Raw genomic sequence first — 5,368 nt, forward strand, 5'->3', positions numbered from 1 at the left:
CACCCAAACAATTTTGTATTTTCCATGAAAAGTCACACTTATTCATCACCAAACGTGAAATGAATAGAAAATAGAGTCAAGACATTGACAAGGTTAGAAATAATGATTTGTATTTGAAATAAGATATTTTTTACATCAAACTTTGCTTTCGTCAAAGAATCAAAATCCAACACCAAGAACAGACATGAACGAGCAACAACAGGCTAACAATAGGTATGCTAATGTGACATAAATACAAACGAAGAGCTGAGAACGGGCCTGACGTAACATTCAGAGTTATTCAAATAACTATTACATAAATAACATGTTTATAAAACCATCTGTGTCACTCCAATTCATTAAATCCATCGATCGTCCTTTACGTATGTCAACAATGGGTGCGCGCCGTTGTATGCCACAGGCCCATATAACGATATAGAAATTACATATCAAATAACTATTATATAAGCAATAATATTATCAAACCATCTGTGTCACTCCAATTCATTAAATCCATCGATCGTCCTTTACGTATGTCAACAATGGGTGCGCGCCGTTGTATGCCACAGGCCCATATAACGATATAGAAATTATATATCAAATAACTATTATATAAGCAATAATATTATCAAACCATCTGTGTCACTCCAAATCATTAAATCCATCGATCAAATTCCTCGTCCTTTGTCAACAACGTCGCGCGTGCGCCCTGACGTCAGCCTCATCGTTATTCCACAGATCTAATATATAACTATATTGTAGCGTTAACAAAGTACAAGGAAAGATGTGGGTTTGGTAAACGGCTCTTTATTTAACAAAACAAGAGTTCAAAGAGCCAACAACTACTGAACTGTAACAATAAAAACATGTACAAGTTGCTACACGAAATAAAATATATCAAATAACTATAACATAAATAGTTCACCGCCACAGGCCCCAAGCACCGGCGTGGACTTCCAGGCGTGTAGTGGCGTGGATTTCCATCCCCGGAGGTGGCACTTCCAGCAACGGAGGTCGAAGAGAGCTCCATAGAATAGGACCGGGCGTGCGTAAAAGCCATGTCCGAGCCCCATCCACCGTCCCCGGACAGCTACCCGGCCGAGCACCGGCTGAGCACAGGTCCCCAACTTCTATCCACGGAGGTAAAAGAGAGCTCCGTAGAGTAGGACCGGGCGTACGTAAAAGCCATGTCCGAGCCCCATCCACCGTCCCCGGACAGCCACCTGGCCGAGCGCCGGCCCCCGACTTCCATCCACGGAGGTGAAAGACAACTCCGTAGACTAGGACCGGGCGTGCGTAAAAGCCATAATAGTTTTTCAAACCTTCTGTGTCACTCCAAATCATTAAATCCTTCAAATTCTTCATCCATGTCACTTACAAAGCCGCTAATGATGCTGGTAGTACATGGGGCCCTTCGTAAACTTCATCATCCCGTGATCGAATCGTTGTCCTTTTTTTAAACAACCGCCGCGCCGCGCTGCTGACATCACTTGAAACTCAAGTTACAGTAATCCCTTGCTACATCGCAGTTCGTTTATCGCGGTTTCACTTTTTTTTTAATTTTTAAAATTTATAAAAAATTCACATACAAGTCGCTCCTCAGTATAAGTCGCCCCCCCTCACCCAAACTATGAAAAAACCCGCGACTTATAGTCCGAAAAATACGGTAAATTCATCATTCGCTTTGAAGGTATCTGGCGCCATCTAGCGTTGTGAATTGGTATAATGTCTAGACCCCGAATGTAAGACGACCCCCACTTTTACAGTCTTATTTCAATGCAAAAAACGCCATCTTATATTCGGGCCAGTACGGTATATATTGCAGAGGTGCTGCACAACACAATGTCATGCAATGTGGCCGTATAAACGCAGGAGGCCTTTAGTTGGTAGGGACACAGGCATAGTATATAAAGCAGACTAACAATAGGCCCCTTGTGGTTGAAACCAGAGGACAGCCATTTTATGTTGGCACTGTTACTGACAACCTTTGTTAATTTTGGGGATATAAACTCTGTTCTAAGTGCGCATTTCAGGCCAGTAGGCCTGTATGGAGTAATGAGAGCATCTCAAAGAACCAACTGCACCAGTTGCATTGAGCATTCATTATTACATACAGTAATATCTCAGTCTTGCGAATTGTGCCCTCCAGAAATTAGATTTAAACTTTGAAGAAATTGTGTCCTGACAAGCTTTGCTTTCATTTTGTTGTTAATGGTTCTGACAACATGGTGCAGGCGAAAAATTGAGAAGCACTCAGTCATAAAAAAAAAAAAAAAAAAAAAATTCTTACAGATGAAATGTGGATGTAACGCATTTCCAATACTTATTGGTATAACTGCAAGGCAAACACAGTTAAATTTTTGCTGCGGAGACAGAAAATAATGTGAAAATGCCTTGGAATGTATTCAAATTACTAGGCAGATTTCAAAATAGGCAATGTAAAATGGCCACCTGTGGTTTCACTCCTTCCAAAGGCAAGTAAGCGACATACCGTATTTGCCGGTGTATTGGTCGACCTTTTTCGATCCAAAATCGACCGAAAAAAATCGACCTCGACTTATACACCGAGTCATAAAATTTAACTTCGTATTCATCGCTTCAAATGTGATGGTAACCAAGGCCGTTTCTCATGCATCTCATTGTGCGTGGGTGTGCGTCCGTCAGGCTCATCAAACAGCGAGAAACTGAATCATTATAAAGCGTTCGTCGCATTAACACGCATCCTCAGCAACAATTTCAAATATTCTCACCTCAATAACGGACATCGAAAGCCAGACAGCGACAATGACTGCTAGGGGGAAGTACTGGGTATTGAGCGAATGTGCGAGTCATCGCGCGTCAAGCAACGACAATAACTACCGGTACGTAAACATTCAATCGCCATGTCTAAATGAATGTCGTTGGCACTTAGAAAATATTCGCCAAACTTGGCCAGACTTCCAGGGGAAGAGGCCGAATTTTCACTTGTTCTGGCCGACCGGAGGAACCAGCCGAGGCGGACACTTTACAGCGGTTGAGTCGTTGGCACTTGGAAAATATTCGCCAAACTTGGCCGGACTTCCAGGGGAAGAGGCCGAATTTTCACTTGTGGTGGCCGACACGGGGAACCAGCCGAGGCGGACACTTTACGGCGGTTGAGTCGTTGGCACTTAGAAAATATTCGCCAAACTTGGCCGGACTTCCAGGGGAAGAGGCCGAATTTTCACTTGTGGTGGCCGACACGGGGAACCAGCCGAGGCGGACACTTTACGGCGGTTGAGTCGTTGGCACTTCGAAATATTCGCCAAACTTGGCCGGACTTCCAGGGGAAGAGGCCGAATTTTCACTTGTGGTGGCCGACACGGGGAACCAGCCGAGGCGGACACTTTACGGCGGTTGAGTCGTTCGCACTTTGAAAATATTTGCCAAACTTGGCCAGGCTTCCAGGGGAAGAGGCCGAATTTTCACTTGTGGTGGCCGACATGGGGAACCAGCCGAGGCGGACACTTTACGGCGGTTGAGTCGTTGGCACTTAGAAAATATTCGCCAAACTTGGCCAGACTTGCAGGGGAAGAGGCCGAATTTTCGCTTGTTCTGGCCAACATGGGGAACCAGCCGAGGCGGACTCTTTATGGCGCAAGAGCCGTGCGCGAGTGCGCGGCCCGCTGGAAGTCGAATGAGGCTCCGCGATTTCATCCGTGGTGCTTATAAAGTGCCGATCCGCTCGGCGGGAGCTATTTTCGGCCACTTGGCGCGTGCGCACGGCCTCCCGGATGTGCCGGGCGGCGTGCGCGAGCTCGCCGGTCGCTGGAAGTCGAATGAGGCTCCGCGATCTCCTCCGCGGTGCTTATAAAGTGCTGATCCGCTCGGCTTGGAGCTATTTCCGGCCTCCCGGTGGTGCCGGGCGGCGTGCGCGAGCTCACCGGCCGCTGGAAGTCGAATGAGGCTCCGCGATCTCCTCCGCGGTGCTTATAAACAGACAATCCGCTCGGCTGGGGCTATTTCCGGCCACTGCGCATGCGCACGGCCTCCTGGAATTTGAACACATTTCGTCAATAAATTTCGCATATTTCTGATTGAATTTTGAAGTTTAATATAATGCAACAATTGAGCTCGACTTATACAAAGGATATATAATAAAATCGTAAATTTCCGTCGAATTTTAGGGGGTCGACTTATACACCGAGTCGACTTATACACCGGCAAATACGGTAAATAGTAACATGGACAGATGAAAAACCACTTCCGTCCGTGTTCAGTCCGTCATTTTTTTTCTTTTTACTTTCTTGTCCCTCATCCTTCGGCCGCATACATACAGACAGACCTTTCTGTCACTGGGACGGAATGCCCACCTCTGTTGCTTACTAAAGGGAAACTTTCAATGACGATTATACGTTTTTCAAAAAGTCAAGTAAAAAGACAAATACACATATGGACATGTTAATTTTTCACGTGAGACAAAATTATGTGGAATGACGTGCCTTTTTTGCTTTTTTTTTTCTGTGTGTGTGTGTGTGTGTGTGTGTGTGTGTGTGTGTGTGTGCGTGTGCGTATGCGCGTGTTCATGTGTGTGTGTGTGTGTTTTGGGTTGGGTGTGGGTATGCATGTGTGCGTGCGTGTGTGTGCATAGGTGCTTTTGCATGTATGCATGAATAAACAACTTTCGTACGGTGTTGACTCTCTTGAGCCTCTTTGTGTCCACAGAACCATAACACACACTACAAGTCTTGCTGTTGAAATAAATGAGTTCCAAAAAGTCCCGCCTAGCTAGAAAACAGATATGTTCACACCTCATTGAATAAAGTACATAAGCATACATATTGATAAGCGTTTTTGGTATTTAGCCATAACTAGTTCCATTTTTAGTCACACAATAAATCAAATATTTTCATTGACAAGACACTACAAAGGTAAAAAAAAAAAATTAAGACAGGAGAGTCAAATGTCACTACTATATAAGAAGTGCAATATCCTCATATACAGTAACATACACCTAGTTGACTTCAGAGTGGCTAATAAACTGTTTTTATGAGGATCAGGTAACTGTTGCCAATGATCTTGAGTGGAGGAGACAGAAGGCAATAGAAGCCCACCCAGCTTTTATATCCTGTCTGGATTATCTACAAGCAACTTGACACGCACGTGCACATATGCGCACACATACAAAACGCAAACATAAACACACACACAAACACACACTTTTTGCACAAAAATCATCTGAGATGAAACAATTAACAAATCCTAACAACATAAGAAACAATGTATTTCCAATGCAGTAATTTCATCAATATATTCCTTTTAATATAGGCTACTGTGTGGCTATTAGCTCCATTTGGCTCAAACAAATGGTATGAGCAGTCAATCATACAATGACTTAACTTCTTTGACTCCTTTTGTTTGGTGTACAGTA

Source organism: Syngnathus floridae, chromosome 4 (assembly GCF_059516105.1).
Source record: "Syngnathus floridae isolate MCC-2025c chromosome 4, RoL_Sflo_1.0, whole genome shotgun sequence".
In the NCBI taxonomy this organism is placed as follows: Eukaryota; Metazoa; Chordata; class Actinopteri; order Syngnathiformes; family Syngnathidae; genus Syngnathus; species Syngnathus floridae.